The following is a 21966-nucleotide window of genomic DNA, read 5'->3' as shown; positions in this document are numbered from 1 at the left end:
GCTACTAAATTACACCATTATAGACCTAGATTGATACACAACTTTCCCTCCCAGGCGGAGTTGGTAGCTGGAAGCCGGGGAGCTGGGGGGGGGGTCTCTAGGGGGAAGTGGACTCCCCCCCCCCCCAGTGTTTCGGGAGTTGCTGTCTCTATTCAGTGCAAGTATTTCCATTCATATTAAGCATATCAGTTCTTAATTGTGCCACACACACAAATTGCAAAAACATGGACAAAGCAACAGCCACATTCCTCAGGAGGCAGAATTTTGGGGGGGGGGGGGGGTTGCACAAGTTCATTAAAAACTTGTAAGGCTTTTTTTATTTTTTTTGAGGTTGTTTCCCAGAAGCCTTAGCATCCTGGAAGCCTTTCATAATCTCAGCGCCTCTTGTATTTGTTCCTCGGTGACTCACTTTCACGTAACAGTTGGGTCTCATGTATTAAGTTGAGATAACATAGGCTTTTTGACCTGCATCTCAGTGGTTATAGTTGGGGACCCCAACCCCCCCGCTCCCCTCTCTCAGCCCCTAGTCCTGCCATCTAGTCTATTATATTAAACTACTTCAGAAAAGTTAAAAGACTGTTCGTGTTGGGTAGTTTATGGTGCACAATATTAAAAATGGGTGAATGTTTACATTTAATTTTCTATATACAAAGACAAAAATTACATTTAATTTTCTGTATACAAAGGCTTGGATTTATCCGCATGGAACCAAGCTCATCGTTTGGCATTCCTGTATTTCAGACAGAGTGGATATGAACTGGCTGGATAAAAGTTTTAACTGTCTCTCCTCCCTGCCCCCTGTTATGGTTTTGCTCATTAAAGATCCATACACCAGACTATATATAATCCATAGATACTGTAGTTTGTTTGTTTTTGTTTGTTTGTTTAGTATGTGTTAAAATGGCTTGGTTTTTTTTATGCTGACTGTATTACAAAAGGTACGTGGAAATTAATTAGACTGTAAAAATAATTTGGGGAAAAACAATTATCAAGAAAAACAATTCTGATGATGTTTGGCAATGTTGCACCCTTTAGAACCATTGAAACCATGTCAGAGCTCTGTCAACACGCTGGCTGACAACCAAACCCCTAACGCTGTTTCATTTTTCATTTCAAGATGAGATTGGGAGTTTTAACAGAGATGCTTGTGTAGCTCCAGGCTTGGAAGAAGAAATGAAATGGGAATTTGTTGGAAAGTGGCAATTTTGGCTGGGGTTCTCTGAAGGATTGGAAAGAACTTGATAGTCATGAATTGATGCCTATTGTGAATTCTTGTTAACCAAATATCTGTGCCTATCCAACATACTCCTAACAGACTGGTCCAAGTAATGGACACAATCCATCTAAAATGCTTCTGCTTCTAATTTATTTCAGCAACAGGGATTTAAGTACACACTTTTTTCATTATAATTTTTATTAAATATCCATAAATAGGGACGCGGGTGGCGCGGTGGGTTAAACCACAGAGCCTAGGACTTGCTGATCAGAAGGTCAGCGGTTCGAATCCCCGTGACGGGGTGAGCATCTGTTGTTCGGTCCCTGCTTCTGCCAACCTAGCAGTTCGAAAGCACGTCAAAGTAGATCAATAGGTACCACTCTGGCAGGAACGTAAACGGCGTTTCCGTGTGCTGCTTTGGTTCACCAGAAGTGGCTTAGTCATGCTGGCCACATGACCTGGAAGCTGTACGCTGGCTCCCTTGGCCAATAAAGTGAGATGAGCGCTGCAACCCCAGAGTCGGCCACGACTGGACCCAATGGTCAGGGTTCCCTTTACCTTTTATCCAAAAATATTCCAAAATATTTATCATCATATACAAATTACACCCCCCACCAAAACAAGCATTCCTGCCACTCTACAGAGGAAGCAGAGATGTGTGGTGTTGGTAGATGACTCCCTACTGAGGGGAATAGAGGTGGTAGTGTGTGGAAATAACGTGGTGTCCTGGGAGGTGCAAAGATTCAGAATGTGACAGAGAAGTTGCCAAGTCTTATAAAGTCCACTGGCCACAAACCCTTCCTTTTGATTCATGTGGGTACAAACAATATTGCCATACACATTTGACATATACAAGGGACTATGAGACTCTGGACAAGAAGCTGAAGGGCATTGGGGCACAGGTGTTTTTTTCATCACTCCTTCCTGTTGAAGGTTGTGGCCCTGGAAGACAAGGGAAAATGCTGAATGTAAACCACTATCTGCACAGGTGGTGTTGTCAGGAAGTGTTTGGCTTCTTGGACCATGGTCTGCACATCCTTGAGGAACGACTTTTGGCAAGATATGGGCAGCATCTCAGAGCGGTTGGCAACAACGTGTTTGATAAGAGTCTTGCGAACCTGATCAGGACAGCTGGACAGCTTTAAACTAAATCCTGAAGGGGAGGGAGACAACATTCCAGACAACAAGAGAACTTCTGGTACTGGGGATAATAGCTTCATTGATGTACAGGGCACTGAGTTGGTGCCCCCAAACCTGCTAAAGGGCAGAAAACTACAAGAAAGAAGCAGGTGGGGGGAATCTCATGGTTTCAGTTGTCCCTATACTAATGCACAGGGTATGGGAAACAAGCAAGACAAATTGTAGCTTTGAACACAGGATGGTAAACACAGTATAACCTAATAGGCATTGTTGAAACCTGGTGGGATGAGGCTTATAGCTGGAATGTAGAAATTGAGGGGTAAGTAGGAAGGAAGAAGGAGTAGCATTATATGTAAAGGATTTGTACTTGTGAAGAGATTCTTGATCTGGAGTACTGAAGGCAAATTGAACATAAGAAGGGCATGTATAAGAAATGGAAGAAGGGGGAAATCATGAAGGAGGAGTATACATGAGGAGCCAACATGTGCAGGGTGAAGGTCAGGCCAAAAACAGGAGATTGAGAGGAGATATTTTAGCTATCTTCAAATATCTAAAGTGCTGTAATGTGGAAGATGGAGCAAGCTTGTTTTCTCCCGCTCGGGAGCGTAGGACCCGAACCAATGGATTCAAGTTACAAGAAATAACATTCCAACTAAACATCAGGAAGACCTTTCTGATGGTAAGTTGTGTTTGACAGTGGAACGGTCTCCCCCGGGAGGCTGTGGAATCTCCTTCCTTGGAGGTTTTTAAGCAGAGGTTGGCTGGCCATCTGTCATGGATGCTTTAGGTGAGATTCCTGCATTGCAGGGGGTTGGACTAGATGACTCTAGGTGTCCCTTCCAACTCTACTAAATTTTCACTTTGTTCAGTAGGACTAGCTTCTAAGTAAGGGCTCATCCAGACTTGCTTTTGCGCTTTGCTTTCCAGACACAGGTCTGTGTCTGAGTGCTTTTTGTTTCGTCCTGCAGCTTTCCCCAGGAAAACCCGCTGTTTACCATTGAATCTGAGCAAACAGCAGTCTACAGAAAACCTTTGAATACCAGTTTATGGGAATCACAGGTGTGGAGAGTGTTGCTGTTGCACTCAGATTCTGCTTGCAGTCTTCCCATTGGGACATCTGGTTGGTTACTGTGAGAACAGGTTACTGGCCTTTGGCCTGCTACAGCAGAGATCTTATGTTTTTAAGCTCACCAGGTGATCCCAGATCAATAACTTATATATCACTCACTCTTTCTTAGCCTGCTACTGCAGAGGGCTGTTGTGAGGAAGAAGAAGGATATCTTGTAGATATCACTCTGACTTCAATGGAAGAATGCTATACTAATTATCGTTATTGTAGTAGTAGTAGTAATAATAATAATAATAAACAATCCTTTTCTCCCCTCAAAAGTGCCACCAGCATACAGAGAGCCTGTATCACTTACCCGGGTAGTGTAAAAGGTCAGGGGGTGGTTGCAATGTCAGGGGGGGGGGAGGTGGCACTTCTAAGGTCAGTGAGGAGGAACTAATATCTCATGCATCACACATTCCAAAATTTTATGTCTATCTCCATATCAGCTGGAAACACTGTTGCCCACAGCTAACTGCTAATGAAGGTTCTACATTTTTACGTCCACCGTCTTCCCACCGTGTGTGTGTGTGTGTGTGTGTGTGTGTGTATTTGGTGCACTGCATTTTTCTGGCATTTCTTGACGTGTTTTTTCTTGTGCTGCATTGCTCCCAGAGAGCAGTGTGGTGAGCAGCAAATCGTTATTAAGTCCTTTGGCATTCAGTCTACTGGCATTTAACCCTCTGTGTGCAGCAGCAGCCAGACTCACGCCTCTCGCGTTGAAGTTGCCCTCCAGACATAATGGACAGGCGGGATGGCATGTGGAACTCCTCAGGACTGGGCCATCCGAGGCTGATCTTGGAATATACAGAATTTGCCTCTAAAGGTGAAGGACACCTACTTACCTTCTAACCTGTATGGAACAGTGGTAATTGTCATCTTCCAATAATCACCTGTGGGCCCAAACACGATCTCTGCTATGAAGATTAGACCCCATAGCACAGTTCTGCACTGTACTGAACTCCCTCAGTTAGCTGGTTAAGCTATTGTCTAAGGGTGGGGAACCTTTCTCAGTCTGGGGGTTCCTAGTGGTCAGCCTTCTGGGAGGCCACATGCTAGGGGTGGGCAGAGCTAGAGGCAGCGGCGTAGCGTGGGTTGTCAGCACCCGGGGCAAGGCAAGTAATTTGCGCCCCCTAACCCGGGGCAAGGCAAGTAATTTGCGCCCCTAACCCCTAACCTGCCGCCGCTGCCAGCTTCTTCTTGCTGCTGCCTGGGCTGGGGTATTTACGGTAAGGTAGCCACGGCGGTGGCGGCGGCGGGTCTGTGTCAGGTGATCTGAGGCGAGTTGCCGCTGGCGCTGCCGCCCAAACGACGCCGCTTGCCCGGAGGAGGAGGAGGGCAGAGAGGCGAGGAAAATGCAACATGGCCCAGCAGCTGCAGCAGCAGCAGCGGCGGCGGGGCTGTGAGGAGGGGCTGCCTGGCGCGCCCTCTGACTCGCGGGGACCACGGCGAGTGCTGAGAACCGCTGCCTGCCGGACGCCTTCAGCCCGGACGCGCGCACAGCTCGTCGGTTCCGCGAGACATGGGGCTCTGCTATAACCTGCACCCGAGGCTCTTCGGCGACTCCGGAGGCGGCGAGTGCGCCCCCCCCCGATGTTGTGCCCGGTGCGGCCGGCCCCCCCTGCACTCCCCACGCTACGCCACTGGCTAGAGGCAAAAGTGTGTGGAGTGATTGATATGACTCTTACCTTTGTACAGTAGGCTACATTCCAGCTAAGCAGAAGTCTGAAGATTTCCACATCCTCCCATAAAAAACACCTCTCCAGCTTTCATTCAGGCTAGCAAGACATGTTATCACAGTTTAAGGACACATTCCAGGCAGACAAAAAGCAATTGAGGAAGGTGTAGATCAGGCCAGAGATGGATGTGGCCTTGGAAGAGAGGAACATAGGAATTCTGAGTCAAACAATTGGCCCATCCAGTGGCTTGGGGGAGGTCGGGTCAGGGAGGCCATGGCCCTGGGTGCAGAATATTGGGGCGTGCAAATCAGACATCCCCATGTGCCCAGCACGAGCCCCCCGTCAGCTGATGGGCGCTGGGTTAACGTTGAGGGTGTTCTTCACCCCCCCTCACAGTGACGAGTGCTGGGGTAGTACACTCCTGCGGGGGGGGGCACACAAACACCCCCCCACCCAGGGTGTTTGTGGACAACAAACTCCAGATTGTCTATACTGACCATCGAGGCTGAGGGGTCTTCGCCCCTCTCCATAAAATATTTGAGGGGGCACTCTCCCAAGTTGATTGTGATTTCTATTTAAATGGTGTGCATGTACTGTGCCATGTGATTGATTATGCAGGGCAGTGCTTACCTGCCCTCCCCATATTTTATTCAAGTTGGCACCCCTGATACTAACTATCAGCAGATCTCCTGGGTTTCAGAGAGGTGTCCTTCTGCAACCCTACCTGAAGAGGCCATCAAGTGAACCTGGGACCTTCTGAATGCAAGACAGACAGTCTGCCACTGAGCTATGGCCATGAACAGGCCCTGGACCTGAGTATTCTGGTTTTCCAGAATACTCCTGCCAAGGAGCCAACCTAGGGCAGAGGTGACTTGAAGATGAGAAACTGCCCATTTAGTGGTTTTAGCTGCCTCTTTCAGAAAACTGATATTCCCCAGCATTCCTGCAGTTTTGCCGAAAGTGAGGTCTTTCATCAGCCTGATAGTCCTTAAAGCCCTACCTTGAGATCAGAAGAGACTGGCACAACAATCCTCTCTGTACCATCTCTACTCGTAGATGTCCAGTTGTTTCCCAAAGCTTCTTGTCCTGGTACAGTGGGTAGCTTTGCTCCTGACAGCCCTGAGAACAGGCCATGACTGAATGGGATGGCACTAATTTAGGATTTCCTAGGAATCCATCTATCAGCAGAAGAGTTGTATCTCAGTGGCAGAACATCTGTTTGGCATGCAGAAGGTCCCACATTCAATCCCTGTTGTCTCCAGCTATGGCTGAGAGGGAACCCTTCTTGAAAACCTGGAGAGCAGCTGATGGTCAGAGCTGACAGTACTGAGCTAGATGGACCAATGGTCTGACTCGATGGAAGGTCATCCTGTGTTCCTGGAGCAAAAAGGCAAGCAGGCTTGATAGCCAAGGATGCGAGGTGGCTAAAGTTTGGGCCTGGTTGCCCCAGTCACTCTTTCAGATGACTCAGGGCTTAGATAACGCCATACCCTCCAACATTTCTCCAATGAAAATAGGGATGTCCTAGACCTAAGGACAAGTGGGACCGGGACGGCTTCTGTAAATCTGGTGGTGCTGCATGTAGCACATATTAGGTCCCTGCTGTGTGCAAGCTACTGTAAAGGGGTCAAGATATTGTCAGGCCCTGCTACCTGGCTGGATGTGGCTGGATGGTTACGTGGGAGCCGGTTGAAGCTAAATCCTTCGAAGACAGAGGTCCTGTGGCTGGGATGGGACGATATGGGATTGGGGGGGGGCAACTCCCATCTCTTGTGGGGGCGCAATTAGTGCCAGCACCGTCCGTTAAGAGTTTGGGTGTAATCTTCGACACCTCCCTTTCCATGGAGACGAGGATTGCAGCTATAACAAAGGCAGCATTTTTCCATCTCCGCCAAGCTAAGCAGTTGGCTCCTTACCTCTCTCACCCTGACCTAGCCACTGGGATCCACGCGACGGTCACCTCCAGACTGGATTATTGTAACTCGCTCTACGTGGGGCTGCCCTTGAGACTGACCCAGAAACTCCAGCGGGTGCAGAATGCTGCAGCAAGACTCCTTACGGGGTCTTTGCTGCGAGATCACATTCACCCGGTGCTATACCAGCTGCACTGGCTCCCAGTGGAGTACAGGATCAGGTTTAAGGTGCTGGTTTTAACCTTTAAAGCCCTATACGGCCTAGGACCCTCGTACCTACGGGACCGCCTCTCCTGGTATGCCCCACAGAGAAACTTACGGTCTTCAAATAAAAATATCTTGAAGGTCCCAGGCCACAGAGAAGTTAGGCTGGCCTCAACTACAGCTGTGGCTGTAGCTGTGGCTCCGACCTGGTGGAACGCTCTGTCACAAGAGACTAGGGCCCTGCGGGACTTGACATTTTTCCGCAGGGCCTGCAAGACAGAGCTGTTCCGCCAGGCCTTTGGCCAAGGCACAGCCTGACTCCCTCCCGGAGCTATGGCCCAATGGTGGCCAGTGGCTTGAATTTAATTAATTTTATAATGAATGATTTTAGAGTGTTGTTTGTGCTGTACTTTTGTACTGTTTTATTGTTGTTAGCCGCCCTGAGCCCGGCTTCGGCTGGGGAGGGCGGGATATAAATAATTTTTTAAAAAATTATTATTATTATTATTATTATTATTATTATTATTATTACCACACTTCTGGATTCAAGACATTTGGAGCCTTACAGTGGGAGGCTTTGTTTTCATCCTGGGAGAACATTGCAAACCAGAGTAATATAGAGCACTTCATGACTGTCATTATTTTCAAGTGGGATTCAATAGCATACCAGCAAATTCAGGTAATTACAGTTAATTGGGAGGTTTTGCACAACAAACCTGCTTCTCCAAAAGATCAGACCTTTTGCGATAAGGAAAGTGGGGAATAACACTTGCATCATGCGACATCATTAGACCTTCTCTTCATAAATAGATCAGGATGAATGCTCAATAAACAGGTCATCTGGAGTTGCCCATAGTCCCAGCCTACTTCTGGGCCTCTACCACTTTAAGCTGTAAGGAGTAGGGTGGGGCTCATGTGATTGAATGGGATTCCATGCAAAACCAAAACAATCATTGTGTGTAGAAAACTAGCATGTAAAAGAGATGTCCAGACTAAAATTCTTATTCCTGACATGATAGTTTTCCATTTTATACAGAAAGCCAATTATGTAAGCCCCCATCTGGAGTCTGAAGCTGTACCACTCACTGGCAGTCTTACTATGACCTTAAGAACCAGCACACAGCTTGATATGTTTAGCTGTTTTGCTAATGGTGTTCCTGGTCAGGGGTAGACATGTGGAGAGCCTAAAGAACTAAGAGTTCGGAACTGAAATATGAATGTATAAATAGATTGGAGAGCGATAAGGAGCTAATCTTGTGGTTCTGTTCTGTATGATGTGCTTTGAGTAAACATTATGGGTAAAAAGGAGTAATGGTAGTAGGTGTTGCTGTTCTCTGCACAAACAAAACTTTTAAGCACTCTCTCCCTAAGGTTAAGCTTGAGAGAAGCTGCAGTTACCTCTGCAGATGACTTTATAATGAAGGAAATGAAAAAGAGCCTAATTGATGGAAGATTATTCGTGAAGAGGGTGGCATACAATGATTTATAGTAACTGAGATTCAATTATCTTGATTTATTGTTGTTTACAGCAGAGGATAATTTAGAATGTCAAAGCGAAATTAGTAGATGAAGCTTTGTCTTCAAGGTAAGACCACATAAAGATAGGCTGGTAGCTATAGTAAAGCATAATGCTTTAGATGCCTTGCTTCACAATAAGAGCTCGTCCTCACTTCCTTTTGTCCCGTGTCTTGAAAGCACAGGTCCAAGCGGTTATGCCTTTGCTCTGCTGCTTTCCCCCAGAAAACATGCTTTTTAGTGCTAAATTGGAACAAACAGCTATCTGTGGAAAACCTGGTTGCCATTTGTTCTGATTTGGTGCTAAAGCATGGCTTTTCCTGGGGCAAATGGAAATGTGGATGAACCTTTAGTGATTGTGTGGGAAATGGCACATGTAAAAAAAGGCAAAGGGACTGATTCTGGGGTTACCGCACTCATCTCGTTTTACTGGCCGAGGGAGCCGGCATACAGCTTCTGGGCCATGTGGCCAGCAGGACTAAGCTGCTTCTGGCAAAGCAGAGCAGCTCACGGAAATGCCGTTTACCTTCCCACCGGAGCGGTACCTATTTATCTACTTGCACTTTGACATGCTTTCGAATTGCTAGGTTGGCAGGAGCAGGGACCGAGCAACAGGAGCTCACCCCGTTGCAGGGATTCGAACTGCCAACCTTCTGAACAGGAAGTCCTAGGCTCTGTGGTTTAACCCACAGCGCCACCCGCGTCCCCTAATGGCACATGTATGCAAGTGTATTTGTAACGTGACAAGATAATGTTTCACTAATTTTGCCAACCAACATTCACTATGATCTCTCCACACTCAAGAGGCAAAATATTATTATGTGTTTTTCTCTCTCCCCCCCCCCCGGCCCCTTGAAAATGGCTGTACACCCACCAATCAAAGTGGCTCACAGAGGGCTGGTCACTTGTGCCCACTTCCCCAGCCTGGAAATCAGATGTGAGCTCTGCCAAGCATCACTAACAATGGCAGGCAGTTAATGGGAGAAATGGATGCTGGGAGCCCCCAGGGTGCCAGCCGGTGTACACCAGATGTCGTAATCAAAGTATGTCATGCCAAATCGATGAGAGGAAACTCCCAGCAGTAAGAAAATACTTCTAGGTCTAGATGGGCTACAGCTCAGTGGGTGAACATCTGCTTTGACTACAGAAAGTCCCATGTTCAATCCCTGGCATCTCCGGGTAGGGCTGGGAGAGAACTCTGCTAGAAAACTTGAAGAGCCACTGCCAGTCTAGAGAATACTGAGCTAGTTGGACCAGTGTGTTGATTCAGTATAAAGCAACTTTGTATGTTCCTAGGAAGCTTATACACATCTAATGCCTTTTCCTTATCCCCTATAGTCTTCTTGGTGTGAGGCCTGCATTGTGTCACAGGGCTCTTTCTAGGTCTAGCTTCCGCAACCTCTTGCTCTCCAGATGTTTTGGGCTACAGCTCTGATCAGCCCCAGCTAGCACAGCAAGAACTTGCAGGGGCTTCATGCCTTCTGGGTCCTACCTGTGTGAAAAACAGGCGAAAAGTCTTATTATAGCTGTGCTGGCTGGAGCTAATGGGAGTTATAAACATCTAGAGGGCACCAAGTTTTGGGAAGACTGCTCTAGGTGAAAAATTCCTCTTCCTCTCTGCCCCTCCCTTTCCTATCCTGCCCCAAACCTGCTGAAGCCCACAAAAGCAGTTGGAAATTGCAACTGAAAAGACAGCATCAATTGGTGCCTTGCTGCCTTTGAAAGGGTTTATGGCTTTGGGTTTCAATAGAGCCCTGAACTCATCCCCATTTCCCTGGATTCTCTATTCATTGAGGATATAGGCTCTTGGGCCTGCCACTTTGGCCAAAGGGAAATGGAAGTTAGCAAGTACTTGAGAGGGTGTGAAATGGAGGGTGAAGCCATGGGGGAGGGTGCTGGCAGAGGCGTGAGAACCATTTGGGAAGCTGGTCCCTCCACTAATGACCCCTGTAAATGCAACCCACCCCCAATAGTCAGAACTACTCTAACCCTCTCATCATCTCCACCTGAGAGAAGATCCCTAGCCTAATGCGGATAATGCCTGAGGGCCAGAAGAAATTTTTGCATTACTATAACCTGCCCCACCCCAGTTGGCTCTTAGCGGCCCACCCCCTCAAATATCACACCATAGGGCGAATAAGGAGGGTGTTTCCCCTCTGCCTTTGATGTGGGCACATTGCATTTGCTGGGAACCAGTGGTGCATAATGTGGTTTTGTAATAATTTATTATTTTGCGCCTAGAGTATAAATCTTGCTAAAATATATGTAGCATGTAGGAGAGGTCAAACACACACACACAAAGGGAAGAAAAAGGGAGAAGCAAACAAATGATAACAAAGCTTTCTGATGCATCCAAATAATATGTTCCATATTGCAGAAATGAAAATTAGAAATGGCCTGACTGCATCAGGCCACAAGTCCATCACGCCTAGCGTTCTGTCTCCAGGCATCCTGAGAAGCTCACAGGCTTGGTGGTGTTAGATGTGCTTCCCGTGTTTCTTCCTTGGCAGCTGGAAATAAGAAGTACCATGCCCCCTGAACGAGCAACTTTTTTTCAGCCGCTAAAACCCTCTGAATTTCCCTACTCTTCTTTTAATGCTGTTTAAGCTAATAGTCGTCACATCCTATGGAACTGAATCCCATAAAATCAAGGAAGCCTTGCGCCATGAAAAGCCTACATTTGGTTTGCTTTTGCTTCCGGTCAGTTTCATTGGTTAATGCTACATCGTTTGTTTGTTTGTTTGTTTGATTATTACTTTTATATCCCACCTTTTATATCTGCCAAGTAACTCAAGGTGTCTTACATGGTTCTCCTCCCCTCCCATTTTTATCCTTGCAATAATTGTGTGAGGTAGGTTAGGCTAAGAGACTTGGGCTAAGAGAGCTTCTTTGGCTGAATGGGGATCTGAACCCTGGTCTCTTGGGTTCTGTCTTTCTCTCTAAATCAGCTGTCATTTTATAAACGTTTGCTCCCTCCTTGAATGTCCTTTTCTTCCTTATTCAGGAGCTGCAAAGCTCCTTTCCTCACAAGGCAGTGTGCTCAGGCTCCTGAGCATTTTAATCACTATTCTCTGAACCTTCTCCAGCCTTTGATACCATCAACCATGACATCCGTCTGGTCCATCTAGAGGGGCTGGAAGCTGAGGGCACTGTGATACAATGGTTCTACTCCTTCCTCCTGGGCCATGTCCAGAAAGTGGTGTTAGGGGGGTGAGTGTTCAGACCCCTGGGCTCTCACTTGTGGGGTGCCTCAGGGTTCTGTCCTCTCCCCCATGCTTTTTGACATCTATATGAAGCTGCTGGGAGGGATCATCAGGGGGTTTGGGCTGGGTGTTCATCAGTATGCAGATGATACCCAGCTCTACCTCTCTTTTAAATCAGAACCAGTGAAGGCGGTGAAGGTCCTGTGTGAGCGACTGGAGGTGATTGGGGGATGGATGGTGACTAGCAGATTGAGGTTGAATCTGACAAGACAGAAGTACTGTTTTCAGAGGACAGAGGGCGGGCAGGTGTGGGGGACTCCCTGGTCCTGAATGGGGTAACTGTGCCCCTGAAGGACCAAGTGTGCAGCCTGGGAGTTATACCAGCTCCATCTGGTATGCAGGCTGAAACCTTACCTGCTTGCACACTGTCTCGCCAGAGAGGTGCATGCTTCAGTTATCTTGTGCTTAGACTACTGCAATGTGCTCTGTGTGGGGCTACCTTTGAAGGTGACTTGGAAACTACAACTAATCCAGAATGCACCAGCTAGACTGGTGACTGGGAGTGGCCACCGAGACCATATAACACCAGTCCTGAAAGACCTACATTGGCTCCCAGAATATTTCAATCAATCAAAGTGTTGGTGCTGACCTTTAAAGCTCTAAACGGCCTTGGCCCAGTATACCTGAAGGAGTGTCTCCACCCCCATCGTTCAGCCTGGATACTGAGGTCCAGCTCCGAGGGCCTTCTGGCAGTTCCCTCACTGCAAGAAGTGAGGTTACTGGGAACCAGGTAGAAGGCCTTCTCTGTAGTGGTGCCCACCCTGTGGAACACCCTCCCATCAGATGTGAAGGAAATAAACAACTATCTGACTTTTAGAAGACATCTGAACGCAGCCCTGTATCAGGAAAATTTTAGTGTCTGATGTTTTACAATTTTTTATGTGTTGTAAGATGGATGGGGTATAAATAATACAATTATTATTATTATTATTATTATTATTATTATTATTATTATTTCTCTACAGCAGTGGGACCTTGCTCTTGCATGTCTCTTGCTCTTTCTGCCCCGGGAAAAAGGTCTGCCAATGTTTTGTTTCTCAGTGTTCAAAACAAGAGTAGCAGTCAGGATCTCTTTACAGGTGTGGCATTACTAATAAATGCCAAGTGAAAATTACTTTCTTAACAACTGCTGACGAGTCCAACAATCTTCTCAAGATTCCCAGCAGCCACAGGATATTCTGGAAAGTGGCCAATGGTCCAGTAGGCCACAACCTATCTTCTTCCTGCCACTTCTCTACAACAGGGGTGTGCAGACTTCAGCCTTGTTGGAACTACAGTGGCTCCTTGGGTTAAGAACTTAATTTGTTCTGGAGGTCAGTTCTTAACCTGAAACTGTTCTTAACCTAGAATCATAGAATCATAGAGTTGGAAGAGACCACAAGGGCCATTGAGTCCAACCCCCTGCCAAGCAGGAAACACCATCAGAGCACTCCTGACATATGGTTGTCAAGCCTCTGCTTAAAGACCTCCAAAGAAGGAGACTCCACCACACTCCTTGGCAGCAAATTCCACTGTAAATTCCATTTTAGCTAATGGTGCCTCCTGTTGCTGCCGCGCTGCTGCTGTGCGATTTCTGTTCTCATCCTGAAGCAAAGTTCTTAACCCAAGGTACTATTTCTGGGTTAGCAGAGTCTGTAACCTGAAGTGTCTGTAACCCGAGGTACCACTGTACTTTGCTTTATACTACAGCCCCAAGATCTACAAAGCAGACCCTGGTGGGAAAGACATACAGTTATAATGAACGAACAGGGTACTTCTGAGCACATTCTTCTTCTTCTTTTTTTTTTTTTTGATGTACCTTTTCCATTCTGAGTTCACATATTTCTGTGGGAAGCACCAGGGTGATCCAGCTCAGTTGGTAGGGCATGAGACTCTTCATCTCTGCGTTGTGGGTTTGAGCCCCACTTTGGGCAAAAGGTTCCTGTATTGCAGGGGGCTAGACTAGACTCTTGAGAGTCCCATGGACTGCAAGAAGATCAAACCTATCCATTCTGCAGGAAATCAGCCCTGAGTGCTCCCTGGAAGGACAGATCCTGAAGCTGAGGCTCCAATACTTTGGCCACCTCATGAGAAGAGAAGACTCCCTGGAAAAGACCCTGATGTTGGGAAAGATGGAGGGCACAAGGAGAAGGGGATGACAGAGGACGAGATGGTGGGACAGTGTTCTCGAAACTACAAACATGAGTTTGGCTAAACTGCGGGAGGCAGTAGAAGACAGGAGTGCCTGGCGTGCTCTGGTCCGTGGGGTCACGAAGAGTCGGACACGACTAAACGACTAAACAACAACAACAAAGACTAGACGACTCTTGTGATCCTTTACAATTCTACAATTCTATAATTCTTTGACACATGTGCGAAGTAGCCCTTTATGTGAAACCTTCCAGTTTTCTTTGCACCAAAACAGTCACCAAACTGTCCACAAAAGGGCATTGTGCAGATACCAGCTTATCAGGAGATCCATCCTGGAAATATTGGAATTGGGCCTTTAGTGGAGTGGTACCTAACCTTTGGAACTCCTTCACATTACATAGCAGGCAGATCCTTATCCCAGCTGATATCTGTCTTGGATTTGAAATTTTTTATATATATACAGTATGTTTTGTTTTAACTGTTTTTAATATGAGTAATGTTCACAAATTTGTTTTTATAGATGCAGCTGTTTTATGTTTTTAATTGCACTGTGAAATTACTTTGTGATGCTTCACAGGAAGTGATTCCTTAATTAATTAATTAATTAATTAATTAATTAGTAATATGTCCATCCCTCATTGACCACACCACTCCACAGGCCACATATCGGTGTCAGATTTGGATGGGAAAGACATGAGTTAATAATAATAATAATAATAATAATAATAATAATAATAATAATAATAAATTTATTTATATCCCGCCTTCCCCAGCCGAAGCCGGGCTCAGGGCGGCTAACAACACCAAAACAGTGCAACATTATAAAAACATTATAAAAGTTAATTAAAATCCAAATTGATGGCAACCATAAACTAAAGTTTTGTAAAGATTGCCAAAGGAGGGGGTCAGGCTGCGCCCTGACCAAAGGCCTGGTGGAACAGCTCTGTCTTGCAGGCCCTGCGGAAAGATGTCAAATCCCACAGGGCCCTTGTCTGTTGTGACAGAGCGTTCCACCAGGTTGGAGCTGCAGCCGAAAAAGCCCTGGCTCTAGTTGAGGCCAGCCTAACCTCTCTGTGGCCTGGGACCTCCAAGATGTTTTTATTTTATTTGAAGACCGTAAGTTCCTCTGTGGGGCATACCAGGAGAGGCGGTCCCGTAGGTACGAGGGTCCTAGGCCGTATAGGGCTTTGAAGGTTAAAACTAGCACCTTAAACAAAAGCATTAGAACATAAGAAGAGCCTGCTGGATCCGCCCAATGGCTCATCTAGTACAACATCCTTTTCTCATAGTAGCCAACCAGATACCCATAGGAAACTTACAAGCAGGACACAAGCACAAAAGCAGTCTTCCCAGCAAGTGGTATTCAGAAGCATTACTGCATTGACCATGGAGGCAGAAGACAGCCATCATGGCTAGTAGCCATTAATAGTATTTTCCTCTGTGAGTTTGAATCCCTGGCTGTCCATGAAGGTCCCTGGGTACCAATATAAGCAATTAAAAAGTCAGATATGTTGAGGATGTTCAACAACTACAAGCTGGCTGTCAGTGATAAGTCAAGACAAGATAAACTAGAAGTGGGGGTGGAGCTGGAACTGATGCTATGCCCACCCAGGTGTGGTTCAAGGAGGCCACAGAAGGGATGTGTGTCAATGCTCTGGTCTGTTGTGACTGTTTTCGACTAGAGGCAGGAGTCTTGGCCTGCCACACTCTCCTTGCTCTGAGCCAGCCCTCTGATGGACGGCACTGACCTTTCCTTAACTCCCGCCACAGAGTTCATTGCTTAACACTTTTCACCTGCTGACACACACAGGTAAGCCCCAGAGTAGCTTGTAGCCCCAAGGAATGCATTCTGGCTGAGTGCCTAAGAGTGCATTTATAATGGAACACACACATTGACTCTCCACCTGCCAATAAAGGGTAAGGTATCCTTAGCAAGCAAATTCCAGAGCCAGGGCACAGAGACGTCCAGTTGCTGATTATGTTCTAAGACTGGGTTCACGCAGGCAAAGTCAAACAGTGTTTGGTGTTTCTGTAGAGGATGGGGCTCTGTGGGAGAATGAATGGGGCAATTAATTAATTAATTAATTAATTATTGATTATCATTAAATTTATATCCCACTTTTCCTCCAAGAAGCTCAAGGTGATATGCATGTCCCCCCCACCCTGATTTTTTATCCACAGAACCGCCTTGTAAGGTAGATTAGGCTGAGAGATTGTTAGGATGAATTTCAGATTCTCATTTTTCCAATCTTCAGTTTTCCACATTTCAGCATGTACGTTTAAAAAAAGCCAAAGCCCTCATCGAAATTCATCAGAATTTTAGTCCAGATTTCTCCTAATATGCACAATTTTGCAGGTAATTTTGTGTAATGTAGGACGCAGGTGGCGCTGTGGGTTAAACCAGTGTTTCCCAACCTTGGGCCTCCAGCTGTTTTTGAACTACAATTCCCATCATCCCTGACCACTGGTCTTGCTAGCTAGGGATGATGGGAGTTGTAGGCCAAAAGCATCTGGAGGCCCAAGGTTGGGAAACACTGGGTTAAACTACAGAGCCTAGGACTTGAATCCCCGTGATTTGGTGAGCTCCCATTGCTTGGTCCCTGCTCCTGCCAACCTAGCAGTTCGAAAGCACGTCAAAGTGCAAGTAGATAAATAGGTACTACTCTGGCGGGAAGGTAAACAGCATTTCCGTGCGCTGCTCTGGTTCGCCAGAAGCGGCTTAGTCATGCTGGCCACATGACCCGGAAGCTGTACGCCGGCTCCCTCGGCCAGTAAAGCTAGATGAGCGCCGCAACCCCAGAGTCGGCCACGACTGGACCTAATGATCAGGGGTCCTTGTCTAATCTACACATTTTGTATAGCATTTCCCCCTAATATAATGAATTTTTATATGGTTTTTTTTACTAATGAATGCATTCCATGCACACTTCATCCAGGTATATGCATTCTTGTGCATATTACTTGGTTCGAGAACTGCACTGCAAAATTTGAAGGGGACCAAGGGTAGGAGAGGACTATTGGCCCTGCTTAGGGGTTTCCCAGAGGCATCTGGTTGATGATGGTAAGATATTGGACTAGTGGGAAAGACCCCTGTCTACCTGAGACCCTGAACAGCTGCTGCCAGTCAAAGGGCTAGATGGGACAAATAGTCTGCCCTCGTATGTCAGCTTCTTAGTTGACTTTAATTGGCTGCTTGCATCAATTAATGGCGATGACAAACCTAGACAGCATCTTAAAAAGCAGAGACATCACCTTGCCGACAAAGGTCCGTATAGTTAAAGCTATGGCTTTCCTAGTAGTGATGTATGGAAGTGGGAGCTGGACCATAAAGAAGGCTGATCACCAAAGAATTGATGCTTTTGAATTCTGGTGCTGGAGGAGACTCTTGAGAGTCCCATGGACTGCAAGAAGATCAAACCTCTCCATTCTGCAGGAAATCAGCCCTGAGTGCTCACTGGAAGGACAGATCCTGAAGCTGAGGCTCCAATACTTTGGCCACCTCATGAGAAGAGAAGACTCCCTGGGAAAGACCCTGATGTTGGGAAAGATGGAGGGCACAAGGAGAAGGGGACGACAGAGGACGAGATGGTTGGACAGTGTTCTCGAAGCTACCAGCATGAGTTTGACCAAACTGTGGGAGGCAGTGGAAGACAGGAGTGCCTGGCGTGCTCTGGTCCATGGGGTCACAAAGAGTCGGACATGACTAAGCGACTAAGAAACATCAATGGGTACTAGCCATAATTTGAGAGAATGCACAAGAGGCGAGAGTGCTGTTGAGCTCAGGTCCTGCTTGCCAACTTCCCATGGGGCATCTGGCTGGTGAGTGAGAGAACAGAGTGCTGGGCCAGATGGGCCTTTGGACGGATTCAGCAGACAGGCTCTTCATATGTTCTTATGTTCTTAACAGGGAGACTGTTGAGCAACAATAAGGACCATTGATCTACTTCAGCATGGCAGTGGGCAGATTTCAAGGCCGAAATGACATGTGACACTAATCACATGGTTCCTCCTTGAATGGAATGGGATGAGACATCGGTGGTGGTATGATTTAACTCTTTGCTCCTAGAATCATAGAATCATAGAATCATAGAATCCTAGAGTTGGAAGAGACCACAAGGGCCATCGAGTCCAACCCCCTGCCAAGCAGGAAACACCATCAGAGCACTCCTGACATATGGTTGTCAAGCCTCTGCTTAAAGACCTCCAAAGAAGGAGACTCCACCACACTCCTTGGCAGCAAATTCCACTGTCAAACAGCTCTTACTGTCAGGAAGTTCTTCCTAATGTTTAGGTGGAATCTTCTTTCTTGTAGTTTGGAGCCATTGCTCCGTGTCCGCTTCTCTGGAGCAGCAGAAAACAACCTTTCTCCCTCCTCTATGTGACTCCTGCTGTGAGTCAGATCCGGATTGGGGTCCCGCTGTTCCTACAAATGCATTGAGTGTGTGTGTGTGGGGGGGGAACCTCTCAGTAGATCAAAGGGGAGTCCCTCAACCAATGCAAATTACAGGCTTGAGGAGGGGGCCTGATCCAGATGAGAACCACAGCAGGGTGCAACCCCCTCCCTGCAGACCCTCCAAGTGTGCCTATTTTCCAGGGGCAGTCCCAGATTTACAGAAGCCACCCCAGTTTCTGATTTGATCCCGGAATGTCCTGCTTTCCCTTAGGATGTCCCTATTTTCATTGGAGAAATGTTGAAGGGCATGGTAGGAAATCCCTGTTTTCATTGGAGGAATGTTGGAGGGGACATCTCTATTTTCATTAGAGAAATGTTGGAAGATATGCAATGTCCGGTTGTGAACTGACACTCGAGGCCAAGCTACATGATAAACACCAAGTGTATAGTTTGGCCTTTAAAAACAATACAACTCCTTTGTTTCCCCCCAGTACAATAACTTTTAAGGCAACAAAATTAAAATTAATGCATATTTTTTTAATTTTCATTATAAAGTTAAACACATCTATGAAACATAACTGGTAAAAAAAAAATAATACAAGACATTGCTAGCAGGTTGTCGGTAAAAAACAGGATAAAAACACAAGGGCCCCACGATCCAGGACTCTGCAGACTGCAACACACAAATGGAAGGGATCCACTTGAGCAAAGGGTGGCCCACCCCATTTTCAACAGCATTGTACAAGCATCTCCAAAGTGTGTGCAGGATATTTCTAAACACAGGGAGATCGTAGCAGGCCCTGTTCAGGCTGAGTTTCATGTGATCTACTAGATCGCTCCTTACTTAGATGACAAGTGAAGTAGCAGATTGACAACACTGTTCCCAAGGAGTTATTTCTGCAAATATATACTCTTACTAATATATACATTTATTCATAAAATAAATAATCATAAAAAACCCATCAGACTTAACAAAATACCAAAGAGGGGGAGGAAGATAAAGAGAGAAAGGTGGCGACTCTTCTTTTGTACAATAGCTTTGGAATTTCAGGGTTTGCTTTATTTTTGATAATACATGGGTTCATTATAAAGGGTGACTGAACAGGAAATAGGGGCAACTGCTAAGATGTTCTGAGTTGGGCCAGTCATGAAGCAATGTGAAGCAGCTGCTAGTGGCCACAGATTCCAGATGGGGGCGCCATTTCCCGGCTCCAATTTCTAGATATACAGTGTGTGTGTGTGTGTGTGTGTGTGTGTGTGTGTGTGTATATATATATATATATATATATATATACACACACACACACACACACACACACACACACACACTGGACACCCGAGGACACCAAAACCTGCATTCCTGTACCCGTGAAAATCTACGAAAGCATATATATATATATATATATATATATATATGTGGTGGGTGGGTTTCAGGATTACAGTACATGGAGAAAGTGTTAAACCCCGCTGTTCCGTTCACCATGGTCCCATTCCTCATCCATTGTGGCTGCTAATTTACAGCAACAAAATAACCAGCACTCCTCCATTCATCTTGATTTGCTCGCACAAACTTCATGAGGAAGTTAGATTTTATCTGGTCTTTATTGAGTGTTGATTCTGATTTGTTTGCAGGGAGGCTATACAATAATGACCATTCATCCTGCTTTACTTGTATGGTGTTCATGTGTCTTCCCATTAGTCATTTGTTTCTCTCACACTTTTTAGTGTATTTAACCACTGCTTTCCTAACTGCACATTTCAAGCTCATGACTTCCCCCAAAGAAACCTGGGAGCTATAGTTTACCCTTCACTGAGCTACCATTCTCAGCACCCTTAACAAGCCACAGTTCCCATGATTCCTTTTTGGGGATTGGAGGTGCTTTTAAATGTATGGTGTGGCTTCCGCTCTAGGACAACAAAACTCTTTAATCCCCATTAATTGTAAAAATCTAAATTTGCTGGTATGCACATGAATCCCTCCCACAAAATACTGACTGGAGACACCCTACATGCATTCTATATAATCTGTCACTAAGAATGGTAGATTCTTAAGACTTTGACCTCATTATTTTCACACAGGCAGAAAATTTTTGTTCGGGGACTACCACCTCAAACTTGACTACAGTATTACCCCATATCAGCACATGAACAACACGCATACAAACTAGATGTTAAGAGGACATTTTGTGACCCACCCCACCCTTGCAGTTGCAATACAGCTGTACCCCCTCAATCTAAACCAGGTCTGTGACAGTCCATGTCAGAAATGGAGAACCTGTGTTGTTGTCCCTGACCATTTGCCATTCTCTTATGGGGCAACAAAAAATAGCTTCTGGAGAATCACAGTTTTCTGGTCTTTGTGCTGTCCAGATGTTGTGGACTACAACCCCCTTCTGCCTTGATTATTGAATATGCTGGAAGAAGCTGATGGGTGTTGGGCATCTGCAACACTTGGAAGGCACAATGTTGGCTACTCTGTCATAGATTGCGACTGTGTGGGCTTAGAGTGGCTGCTAAGCACAAGAGATTTGGTTTATAAAGTTGCAGAATCAACGTAGTTCTGCCCATGGTTGCCTGGGAACAGGGTAGGGGTTTCCTGGGAGCTCCTCATGACCTACAAAGGGCCCCACAAGGTTGGTGCTACATTAAGGCTCCTCATATTCACCCTGAGATGTCTTTCCAGCTAAAGAATGAGGAGCTACTGACTGGGAAAGGCCATTTGTAACAGTGAGAGATGATTCCAAGAGGTCAGTCACAATCACAAATAAATACGAATAACTAGAGTTGAGAATTCTGGAAAAATGGAAACAAAAGGATTTTAAAATGTTTCTCAGCAGGGCTGTTGAGCCTTCTCCAGGGTCCTTTGAAAGCCTCCTGGGACGCTGGAATGAGAGGGAGAGAGATGTCTAATCAAAAGTAAAAGAAACAACCTCACTGAAGAGGACCTCATTCATTTTGAGACTCGACATATCATATTTCCGCTATGATTGCAGCTGTGTTTCTGCCCTGGGGTGAATACAGAGGGATTCTTAAGCTCTCTACCATTTAAACTATCTGTGATCACTGGAAGAGCACAGAAAATTCATTTCAAGTCCGTCGAGGGCACTGAAAAGATCTATGCCTATTTAGCGCACAGTCCAGCATATATCTACACTTGTATAGGGGCACAATCCTGCTGACACTGAGAAACTTGTAAAGTCTTATTTCAGTAGGAGAGAATTAAGTGTGTGCTTAACTTTGTCATAGTTGCAATTTTGACTGGATTCAACTTGTCATATCCCCCACCCCCGACTTATATCAAACCATTACAGTTAAGAACTTACAGTGGTGCCCCGCAAGACGAACGCCTCGCAAGACGGAAAACCTGCTAGACGAAAGGGTTTTCCGTTTTGGAGGCGCTTCGCA

This window comes from Podarcis erhardii (assembly GCF_964252035.2).
Source record: "Podarcis erhardii genome assembly, chromosome: 12".
NCBI classification, from domain to species: domain Eukaryota; kingdom Metazoa; phylum Chordata; class Lepidosauria; order Squamata; family Lacertidae; genus Podarcis; species Podarcis erhardii.
This window is presented reverse-complemented; position numbering follows the sequence as displayed.